We start from the raw sequence: 12,807 nt of genomic DNA, 5'->3' as shown, positions 1-12,807 counted from the left end.
TTGAAACAATTGAAAACATGTCACGTGCGTAAAAGCTTTGGTGTGCACACCCCCTTAGACCTGGTCTGGGGATTGTACATGTTTGTTTAAAAAACATTTACATTACATTTATTCATTTGTCTGACACTTTTATCCAAAGCTACCTACAGTGCTTCACGCATTATACATTTTATCATTATGTGTGTTTCCTAGGACTGAACCCACAACCTTTTGCGGTGTTAGCGCAGAACTCTACCACTGAGCAGTATGAATGCAGGCATAAGATAAATGCTTTAACATTACAGTGAACAGCATTGATTTGACACTAGTAGTAGTAAAGAGACATTTTAAACCCCATGACTTCATTGCTTTTGTCTTGCACTGCAGCATCCTGGAGTCAAATGAAGAAGCAGAGGCCATTATTTCATATTGCTCAGAGTGCAGACGCAAGCTGATTCAGCACATCCCAGCAGCTTCATTCAGCCTGACACACCTGCAGCCACTGGATTTTAATGCATTACTTATTTAAACTACCTGAGACAGCGGTAATCAAACACTTGCTTATTTATACGAACGTGGCTTCGGGGAGATTAAACGTGGCCTTGTGGATTCAACAGGCATATTTAACTTAGACACGCTTAAGATTGTACGAATATTTCTAATAGCTATCCAAAACATGTCAAATTACATAATGTACTTTACACAATGTTTTTCAGACCCTGTGGATAAGACACGGTAATCGCAGACATGGTGCTATAAAAAGACAGATAGCGTACTGTATGTAGCTTGTGACGTCTAGAGATCTTCCCTGGCTTACTTTAGAGAGAGGGCATCCCTGGGACAGCCCATATCTACGCATAAGTCGGTGAAAGTGTGGTCAGTGACATCACATAGGTAGGGTTTAATGGGATTAACGGCTGTCCAACAGCAAAACTAATAAACCCATTACCTCACCCATGTCTTAATACCTCAAGTACATACGCCAATGTGAGGCAATCAGCCGCCCTTGCGCTACGCTAATGCAAGGATTAGACTTTGCTGCGTTGATGGAAAAGCCCTCCGGGTATTAGTGCAGGAACTTGACAATGCAAATAAGGCCTGGAATTCTAGGAATGCTACAGATAACTTGTTGGTTGTATCCAATGTCCATCTTCAATAATGTCCCAAGCTTTTGACTATGTGCAGTGTATCGTCCACATTTAGCCTTTTCATTACTGTCTGTTTACATTTTCACTAATGATGAATTATTACTCATGTTTCTTTCTCTTTAGCTCGGAGGTTCTTGTTTCCTTATTGGTTCAGAGGTTGGAGACATTAAGATGTAGGCCTTTCGGGAACGGTGCATGGGAATGTTTCTTTAAGAAAGTGCTCCCAGATGTAAACAATTCACTTGAAATGTTGATGGTACTCGCGCTAGGGAGGACCATGTGCAGAAGACAAGATTGTGCCACTCCAGTTGGGTCGATGGCTTTAATTTTCACCAGTTATCGTACTGGATAGTGTGTCTATTTGAAACACGTGTTATCTGTGCTGCACGACTGACACAGTTGAAGATATTTGAGGGGATGATGTGGCTTAACCTTCTTTTGTTCTCCTTTAGTTTCCATCCAGGCCCCCGTGGTCTTCTCACCAGACCTAATACTAAATAATATGGAGACCTAATCTTATTTGAGCTTGCTAGAATGTTTTCCTTTTAAATTCCCTTCATCTCTTTTTGCTTCGCGTTATTTATTTTGTCCAGAAATAGTTGGTGCCTGACTGTTCTGCTCATTGTCGTATATGGAAAAGATTTGAAAATAAATTACAGACTGATGGTGATGCCAACCAGGGAGACGTATTAGACATAACATGCTATTAATAACCCATTCCGATCTTTGTCGAAAGATGCTAAAGTCTACCTGATAAACGCTTGAAAGCGCTCTCTGTTGTCAAAAATTCGCTGCTCTGAAACTTCAGTAAGATGTTTTCGAGCATCTGCAGCGTGCCTGCCGAGCGAATCTGGGAGATGAGAAAGTTAGACGTCGGTCTCCTGTGGAGAAGATCATTAAAGCAGTGAGATGGAGTGAGACACAGTGAGACAGTCGGTGAAGTTGGCAGATTGCACCAGCAGTAACTTTAGTCCCTGGTGACCCGCCACATGGCAGGTACTTATTAAACCTGCCTGTGCAATGAAAGTATACCACTACTAACAAACTCTTTCCTCTCACACTTTCTTCTTCATCATCTGGCATTTAATGATTAAAGCATTGCGGGTAAATGGAAGACAAACTTGCAGCCTTTGATGGGAAATTAGGCAAAGCAGACATCAGGGAGCATAAAGAGACTGTGGCACTTATTTTTTGCTCACTGACAGATTCATGAAATCAAAACTTTGTTATCAGTCATAGATACTTTAAGGGATTGTTGTACTGTAGTTGTTTCCTGGACTGAAATTAATCTCAACTTGAAATCTGATCTTTCTCAGTGTAGTCAGAAAGATAGGATCTTGTGAAGATTAGCCAAGACTATACTTATCTTCCTGTAGCCCTTATCAACAAACCCAAGAGCATGCACGTGTGTTGCCATTACCCGTGTCTTTACTTCCTGAGATTTTTAGGAAAAGTAAAGCAACAAAGATGAAAAGATAGGGGCCCATGTTCACAAAACCAGGGATTTTTTTTAACACTTCTTGTACTCTTGCCCAACTTCTACAGGCCTGGGTATATTTGACTTATTACACATACATCAGCACCACATTTTTGTACCCACCCACAGAAGTATGTAGGCTGTACTGTAGGTACTGCAATTTGTCACAAGGTGCATGTACCCGAGTCGCTTCGGAGTATAAGTCGCAACATTCAAAAATGCATCATGAAGATGAAATTAAATATATAAGTCGCAGTGGACTATACATTGCATTTATTTAGAAAATTATTTCACAAAATCCAAGCCAAAGAACAGACATTTAATCTGGAAAGGCAAGTTATTCAACTAAACAATAGCACATAGAACAGCATGCTGAATAGATGTCTGTACGTTAAAGTAATATTATCAGTTATTTAAACGCTAAACCATAACATACAGAACTTACCTGGAAGGTTGATTAGGCTAAATTAACTGAACAAGCCAACGATCATGAAGTTTGCAAGCTCGTCATTCCACATCCCTGAATCCATTGAATTACATAAATACTGGAGCAGCATATAGCGGACTCTCATGGCTGTAGACGGTAATGTTGTCTCTTGCTCATAGTTTCAAAATCAATTCATACTGACTTACAAGGCGCACCTGATTATAAAAAAACACGACTTATAGTCTGGAAAATACGGTACGCATACGAGTTAGTTTTGGGTGATATGCTCCATTTTGAGATCGCCCTATCGTCAGCCTGAGAGATTGGCGGGGCAATAGTTACTAATTTATTTATTTGTAAATTTTTTACTTATTTATGAAAAGTCACTTGATTTATTGGTGGACAAAAAAAGAAGCAAGGCCAACACTGTCATGGCCGCATCCATCTTAAAACTGATGCCATAAATCCAAACGTATCATAAAGCACAAATTTCCTGCATACCAGGGACAGGGTTCCACGGGTCCTTGAAATCCTTGAAAGTTTGTCAATCTGGGGGAAAAAATTCAAGGCCCTTGGAAGTTTTTGAAAATCTATATTCATAGATACAGGTCATTGAAAGTGCTTGAATCTATTTTATGCAAGAAGTTTTCTGATTATTATTCCATATTATTCCCTGTGTAGTGTAGGATAATATCATAAACATTCTAGACTTTTTAAACACACGTGCTAAACTGTTCACTTTAAATGCTTATATCTTCTGTATGCGAATGTTGATTCATACCAAAATGCTTTTTTGCATAGTTGTGTTTGACACATGAAAACGTCTCGGGTTACGTATGTAACTGTTGTTCCCTGAGAAGGGAACAAGACACTGCATCTCCCTTGCCATACTTCCTGCGTATTTCAGATAGCGATATACTTTCCTGGCTCCCGCATCACCCTGTCTTTGTCGTTAATCCTCACCATTGGTTGAATTTGATATACACATTCAGACTCACTTACCCCTGGAGGCGTCCCCAAAGTGTCACTGCAGTGACGCAGCACGAGTTCCCTCGAAAGTATCTTAAAACGTAACATGATGTAACCTTCTTCTCACTTGAAATGTGTCCCCACATTTACTTCTTGAATTTGAGGGTATTGGATGTGGAAAGTCCTTGAAAGGTCCTTGAATTTGAAGTTAACTAAGGTATGGGAACCCTGCAGGGAGCGGAACCTCACTGAAACTCACTGGTTTTAAACTCCTGTGCGTCTAACAACCTCTTTAGTGCAATAAAATGTCCAAGTCATGCACATCACAAGTTCAGTTGCTAGTAGGAGTCCATGCTGGTTTAATAGATAGTAAGTATTTCTTTACAAAAATGGGACAGTTTTTCCCGAAGCAACTTAAAGTACATGCACACTATACATTTTACATGACCTTTGCAATGCTTTTGTAACAGCAGTTGGGCTACAGGAACACACTATGATATGTAAATCGAGATGTAATTGTATCATTTTGGCGCAGATTGTGAGTTCTTGCCTGTCGTGTCTGTGACGGCTGTGGAAATTAAAGACTGGTGAGTTTATTAAGTAAAAAGCTTGTATCATGTAACGTGTCTTTAGCGAGACGGTCATCTTGCGTTACAGACCGTTGATGTTACCAGCCAGTGTTTTTGAGACTGTAACTGTACCTGCTCAACCAACCCATGTTTGTTAAGCAGGCGCTGACCGTTTTTAATCAGTGAAGAGATCTTCAGTCGTTAGTCCAGGGAGGATGGGATTAGATCCGAGCTACAGGAGTTAACTTAATCTAAGCAAAACATTCCAGCATTGCTTCCAAAGGAATCCTGGGTGCTTTTTCCAGTGGACACACTGATCTTTTAGGATATCCAATTCAATGTGATTTTTTGATTAAGCTACATCTGGATTGATCTAGTGTGCTAACGTTTCATTCTCAATGGCTGAGCAAGAGTGTTAAGTAGTCAAGAATAATCTCATCAGTAAATTTGTACGTGTATTGGTCAGTGATGTCAGCCAGTTACAAATCACCACTTTACCATTAACAGGAAGCTATGTGAGCTATTGTTGAACAGAAAACACTCCAAAGTTAGCTCTTTGTTTAGCATAGCAGTCTTTTAACAATCAGGAAACTGTTGTTAGAGGTATTCACATACGCTAAAGACAGTCGTTTAACTACTGATTAAATTCACCTCCATTAACGTATTAGTGAAAAGTGCCTGATAGAGTAGCCTACTGTCTGTCAGACAGAAGAGTTGAGCATTTTTTCGGGTGTGAGGCGCATGAAGTGTAAATGCAATATAAATGTGCATGTTAGTCATTATACACATAATGAAATTCAGTCACAAGTGGAGACACAGTCTGAAAATGCATGCTAATAATATCACATGTAAACTCGATACCCGATGATTAGATCACCCATGATAAGTGTGAACAGCCCGTTGAGGAGAAGCCATCCAATGGGACACGTGTGTTTCATGGCAATGCAGTCGAGCCCAGGTGGCGAGGTGGATCCGTACAGAGCGAGGGCTAAATGAACAGTGACAGGGGTTGTGATTGTGTCGTCTCTGAGTCTCCTCTGTAGACACTGAATTAAACAAATCAATAGAGTTGAAATACAGATCACACGTGAGGCCGATGCCCCTCCAGCCATCATTTTGTTTCACTTTAAACTGTAAAAAATGATTTTCAAGAAAATATGTTCTTAGTTTTTTTGTCTTGTTTTTAATAAAAATATCTAAAAATTCTTAAATTATGATGTTTTTTTCTTGATGAGCAAAACAACCCAAGAAAAATAAGTCTAGCTTTTAGACCAAACAAATGTTGAACATTTTTCTTAAATACTAAATTCAAGAAAAATTGCTTACCCCATTGGCAGATTTTTTTTGTGCTTGTTTTATTGCACAAAATCACTTAATCACTTTGATATTTTTGTTCTAAAACTAGACTTATTTTCTTGGGTCGTTTTGCTCATCAAGAAAAAGCATCTTAATTTAAGAATTTTTAGATATTTTTACTGAAAACAAGACAAAAATACTAAGACATTTTTTTCTTGAAAATCATTTTTAGCAGTGTAGACTATTTATAATTGTAGGTTAGATTTGCAACAGTGTTGTTTATTTGCATTTTTATATCATATAAGGTGGATAGTTACACTAGTCAACATTAAAGTTGTATTCGTGTTTTGAACAGTACCCACTGTTGTCTTGATTAACTTTTTTGATCCACTTCACATGTTGATAACATTGCAAAAAATTACTTTCTTACTAAATATTTTTTCTTGTTTTTATTACAAATAGCAAAAAAATTCTCAAATCAAGATAAATTTTCTTGATGAGCAAAATGACAATAAGTCTAGTTATTAGACAAAAGATATCAAATTTATGTGAATTTGTGCCTAAAACAAGCAAAAAAATCTTCCAATGGGGTAAGCAAATATTTCTTGATTTTTTCTTGAATTAAGTGTAAACTTGAAAAAAAGAGTAAACTTATTTCCAGATTTTTTTCTTGCCCCATTGGCAGATTTTTTTTGCTTGTTTTAGGCACAAATTCACTTAAATTTGATATTTATTTGTTTAAAACCTAGACGACTTAGGTTATTTTGCTCATCAAGAAAGTACATCTTGATTTAAAACAAAAAACTATTTGTACTGAAAACAAGACAAAAATACCAAGAAAATAATTTATTACATGTAGGTTAATAAAAGTTGAGGATGTTCAAGATCATTAAGTAGTCGTCCGGATGTGTGTTCATCTAGATTTATTGTTAATGATAGCATTTAAAGAGGATGAATTTAGAGACGCAAGTTCTCAGAATGGGTTTAGTGTGTTGAGAAACTAACAGATGCCAAAATCCACACCCCTGGTAGATGCTACCATTAACAAACATCTACAAGAACTTTAAAATTGCTTGCATTTGCAATGTGTCACGATTGTGCCCTTTTAAGTTTGTTAAACATTAGATTTGCAGATATGAGAGTATTGCCCTCTAGTGGTGTATGAAGGAAAACATCAAACTTTACTGATATCAGATGTCCCAGGCTCTTTTCATAACACTTCACCTGTCGCAGTGTTTGCTCTCTATGGTTACAGCGCTGATGAAAGATGCAGAGATTAAAGCCAGAGTATAGATGAGCTGTTTACAAAGAGATATTTGACCATGACACCTGAGCTAGCTGTTCGTGCACATGCATGCAATCACTAGATCAGTTATTTAAATAAAATGACCTAAAGGGGCATGCTTTGCTTTATTTTATCAATTATTTCATTGTGTTTTCTATACAACATATATCATATTATAATAAATTAATTATTGCATGTTGATTTAACATTACATTATGTTTATTTTATGCTTTGAATAAGCCTATTTCAAAATATGGACCGGAAGTAGGGGATAGTTTCTTCCTGTCGCACTGCTAGGATCCCCACTCAATATAATAATGGACTGACAGCTGCTTGTGTTCTCCATAAATTTACTTATCAAAAATAACAATAGCAGATATTGTTCGTTTAGGTGTTAGTTGGAAAGGCATTTCTTATTATCAAGGTATATATATATATGTTAGACAGCTATACTTTCTAGTTTATAGACATTTCAAATAAAATAATGAGACATGCCTATTAATACGCATCTTTTTAATTGTGATTACAGGCCTCTTTTATTTACACATTATATTTACGCATTTTACTTCATATTTTTTTGGACTGAATAATTATTTCTTTTTCGCGATCTGATGATCTTAAGACGTGTGGCCTTGTTTTATTACGCGATTGCATTGCTTCACTAGCTTGTTGATTTGTTTGTGTCCAATATGCACTAAAGACACTTTTACAGGGCTCCAGACTGCCACCAATATTTGAGAGTGTGCCACTAAATATTTCATCCAGTCGCACATGTGTGACCAGTAAATTTGACCTTTTTTTTGTGATGTGACACTGAATTGAAAACAGAACACATTGTACTTTCTGCATCTATCATCAAAGTATTTATTAGTAATACAGTGTATTACTTAGTAGAAATGTGAACATGTGGTTAGCATGTTGATTTATGGTATGTGCCCCTAAATTTTCTGGTTGCACCCCTAAAATTTTCAGTTGGGGGCCACTGTGATCCTAGTGAAAAAAGTTAGTCTGGAGCCCTGTTTTAAAGCAACACTATGTAGTTTCCATGTAAAAATGACTTACTGCTCCCCTATGTGGTTGAAAAGCGCAACAGTGCCTGCTATCAGACACTCTTCTGCAGGCAGGAGGAGAGGCGGGGCTGTGTTTTCTACCCTCCACCGCCACTTTCAGAGTGTGCTTGTAGCAGCTAGGAGGCTGCTCAGGTTGCAGCAACAGTACAATTTGTCCAGTTAAAAGTTGTTCTATCACTGAAATAATTTTAGAGACATTATTTAAAGGTAAAAAAAACTACATAGTGTTGCTTTAAATTTAATGACCACGTTTTCTTTCACCCCCTTTATAATGCGATTATAATGGAATTTTGGCAGTATATTTTACTTCATGTAAACACAATACTTTGATAAAAATAATGCGATTAAGTTCACAATCTTAGCAAGTATAATCGTATTAAAACAGATGATGTACGTCATTTTTAATCGCAGTATGCGGTCATGTAAACACTTTAATTGCATCTATACCGCACTAACTGAAGTGCACGTAAGAAATGCAATGATATATAAGCTGTTTTGTTCGTTACTTTCCTGACAATGTATTATTTCAGTGATGTTCAGTAAATTAATATCATTCTTCACTCTTTCAGAGCCCTCTGTTTATTAATTTGTATGCAAATAGGGAGTGATTGTTATTATTTTAAGGGTTTGTTCAGTTCAGTAGTGTTGTCGTAATTGTGTAAAAAACATAAGTTTAACAGTAAATTACAATTGGTTCAGCATATCGGTTATCGGGCACATAAGCAGCCAAATATTTGGTATCGGTTTTAAAAAATCTGTATCAGTCGATCCTATTTAGGTTGCTCCATGTAAAATTTGGAAAGCACAGTACGTGATAAAGTAAGACATTAGGCTGTTGATGTATTCAGACTTCATCCTCTGTTAAATGCTTAGCAGTCACAGTAAATGCCGTTCACTTCTCTTTGAATGGGCTATATACAACGCTGTTTTAAAATGTTTGTCGTTGGTAATGCTACGAAATGATAAATACAGCTTATTTATTTACATAAATAGCACTTTTCGTGCTTAACTGCTTTTTGTCTCCGCTATGTTACCACAAGAAAAACGAAGCTGGCGCATTAACAAGAAAATATTTTACCATACTTCCGCCTTGTACACGTCACACTGTAAATCAGCTGTACCTGCATATAATTTTTATGTTTTTAGTTCTTGCAAAAGGATATGATCCTCAAAATGTTACGATTTATGTATTCAACTATCCTATTTTCTGCCTGGTGACATAAACAGGGATGACCCAATCGCTGCCCTGAATTATATATATTTTTTGCCTTTTTAGAGCAGATGGGATCAATGAGGTCATATCTTCTTCCCTGTTGGTGATGTGAATTAGTCATAGTTTTCTGTTTTGTAGTGAAATTAATAGTCAGAGGAAAGGGATTTATGATTCCCACAAACATCTGCTGCACTGATGTTCTCATCGCAGTTATATATCTAAACAATGAATTCACTCAGCTGATACACATGTGATGAATGCATACAGTAACTGCAGTGTATTTTTGCCATATATACAGAAATTTTATATCGGTTGGTTTTAAAAAAATAACCATAAAATGGTTGAATGCTATTTTTTAGAAACTGAATATTAGCAAATGATACGAAAAGTAATTTATTTAACACAGCACTGTAGTCGAGTACAACTCGAGTCCAAGCCAAGACCAAGACCAGAGATCGAGTGTCAAGTCCGAGTCAAGCGCGTGTCCACATCCAGCTTTACCTGGAGTCGATCTTGACTCTGATTCAACATTTGATCTCTGGTCTTGGTCCTGACTCGGACTCGAGTTGAACACCACTGAAACTCAGAATGGTTTGCGAATTTGACCTAATGGACAATCTTGGTTGATTATCACGAAATTATATTAGCTGGTTCATTGGCTGGGGGGCGATATGACCAAAACTCACATCTCTTGTATTTTCTGCAAAGTGGAGTAAATGTTTACATGCAAGTCAAAGCCTCGTGTGAAATATCACAAACATCTTTATTAAGACAGCGTATGATGAAAATAAAATTCAAAGATAGAGGGTTCATCCCTGTTTGAAAATACACAGTTGCACAACATGCAAGCTAGTTGTAAAGTTCATGTCTTACGTCTCAGTGTACATTTCTGACAAAGCTTCTTTTGCAAAAAACAATATATTATATTTGATATATTAGATAAACTCCATGTACCGCCCAGGCCCAATATTTTTGTCTGTCACTATGCAGTAATACAGCGGATTCCATAAACATCTCAATGATCATGAGACATCAGCAGTCATATAAGCTGTATATGTGGCAGGCTTGTTGGACAGAAGTTAGTCTCAGATAAAGATACGATGTGTTAGATAGTGTCACCTCCACAGGTTCAGCGAGGTGTCTGAATATGACTATGAATGCTCAGTGTCTCTGAAGCAGCGGGTATCACATTGCCCTCTGGTGTGTTCATAAAGAGATGACCAGCAAAGAAGTGTGCCGATACCAAAGATGAGTTTACCGTCTCGCGCCGAGCTCCTCTCTCTAGAGCTGTTAGCAAAACCTCCCCGCATGTCCGCCAGCGGATCGCCGTTTGCCACCAACAAACCCATCGACATTAAATCCAGGAGACGATGGTAACTTTTGTTATTTGCTGTTTTTCATCAGATCAGTTGTTTTTTTGTAGAGATGGACAAACTCTAGCAAGCAGCTGTTTTTTGTTTTGCATTGGTTCGGTTTATGTATGTTGTGTATTTGTGTTTTCTTAAAAGTTTGAGAGGCAGTATTAGAAAGCAAAGCTCAGCTGGTAATGTTTAATAATGTTAAATATGTTTATCTCATTGGTTAATCACATACAGATGTGGCCTTTAAAAATGCGCGTTTCTAAGAGCAGAATGCCGCGGAGACTTCCGAAATTCTGCGAGATCCCGCAGAAGGGGAGTTCGGTGGGGGACGCAGGAAATATAAAAACCTGTAGAGGGCAGGCGTGTTTCATGTAGGCCATACTGACGACAATGTGTGTGCTCGACTTCATGCTTAGCGTATACTGTATGATATTGAAGTAACATGACACGGATTATCAATGTTTAGGCGATAGACTTTGATGTCATACAAATGCATGCTTTTTGGCAAACATTTTGTTGGCGAAGTTTTCTTTTGCCAGTTACATAAACAGTCACATATTCTTCATAAAAATCCGACTCTAACGCGCATCATTTGTCTTATTTTTTCCGTGTACTTACAGTAGAAGAGACGTGATGTATGATAATCGAGTCTTATAACAAAATAATTCGCGAAGACCTTTGAAGAGACCGAGCGCATTTACGCAATATCATTAACTAGTTTATCTAATTTTACATTTAGTTCATTTTTGCATCTGAACGTTTTAATAGCTTTAACATGGTTGTGTTGCACTTTTCTGCATTACTGAACAGTAGGCTACTTTTTATATTATCATGTTTCCATTTACATGGTATGAAACACGATAAAAAGTATGCAATGGTGTTTAATACATTTCACTGAGAATTTGTATAATATGTTATACTTTTGTACTAAGGAAATAAAATCATATTGTGAGTGTAAATATTCATAAATTGGAGGAGTTTCTGAGGTGTTTGTCATCGGCAAAATGTGCAGTTTCTTTGTTGCTGATTAAAAACCGTTGGCTATGTGATTGTTTAAAATTGACATTTTTTCTACTTATTATTAATTTATTTTTTGCCTACATTTACTCAAATAATATCAATGTGAAAATATAAGTAATTCATACTTCAAGTTAGGCGTAAAACTTACACATTTTTGATGTCAAATAGAAATAATAATAATTTGAAATATGCAATTATTACAGTTTAAAAAACTTAAATATATTACTCTGACCTTTTTAAATATATTGACTAAAATAATCTGTAAATGTAATACTTATATTATTAAGGCGTATACATCAAATAATATATGTACATTTTACACAAAATATCTGTTCTATTTTAAGTAATTTATTTTCCAACTAAAAAAATCGCATAACTGCATTAAGAGATTTTATTAAGTTACTTTAATCATTTATTTTAGAGATATTTACAAAGCCACTGAATCATTTTTAACAGTGTGTACATTATGACCTTACGGTAGACTATTATTAAATGCATATAAATAAAAATATGTAAAACTAAATAAAAAATATATCATACACGGACTGTATGTAAGCATACGTTTTCTTGTTCGGTGCACGTGGGTTTAAATGCCGTTTTTCTAAAGAAGAATTTTAAAACTTTATTGGTGGTAGTTGAGAAGAATTCCTTTTTCCATTTCTAAATCATTTTGAGCGCAATATAAATATATCATATTTTTATTCTTATTATATAAGAATACGCAATTTTTACAACATTTTTAACATATGGAAAATATACGTTAAGCATGTTGTGTGAATTTCCTAATTACAAGCTTTTGATGAAATTGCACCAAAACTAAACGTGCATAAAAACATAAAAAAGTCATTTAAATAAGCGAAAAATCTTTTTTATGAGCTCAAAATGTTGAATATAATGTGCTATTGCTGAAAATTGCCCATCTCTAAAGGAGAATATTCATCTTTAAAGTTGAAGAAACAAAAAAGTACTGACAAGCATTCTCAAATATATATA

General features: G+C 36.3%; 1 protein-coding gene across 9 annotated transcripts in view; it reads left to right on the top strand.

Annotated features, from left to right (window-relative positions):
* LOC135745133 (3',5'-cyclic-AMP phosphodiesterase 4D) overlaps positions 1–12,807 on the top strand; it is a 218,438-nt gene that overhangs the window by 140,365 nt on the left and 65,266 nt on the right. The window contains exon 2 of one of the 9 annotated variants that reach the window (XM_065263552.2): positions 367–524. The exons of the other annotated variants lie outside the window; for them this stretch is intronic. The gene's annotated coding sequence lies outside the window, so the exon portion shown is untranslated. The remainder of the gene's footprint in view (positions 1–366; positions 525–12,807) is intronic. 9 annotated transcript variants of the gene reach the window in all.

This window comes from Paramisgurnus dabryanus, chromosome 10 (genome assembly GCF_030506205.2).
Source record: "Paramisgurnus dabryanus chromosome 10, PD_genome_1.1, whole genome shotgun sequence".
Taxonomy (NCBI): Eukaryota; Metazoa; Chordata; class Actinopteri; order Cypriniformes; family Cobitidae; genus Paramisgurnus; species Paramisgurnus dabryanus.
This window is presented reverse-complemented; position numbering and strand designations above follow the sequence as displayed.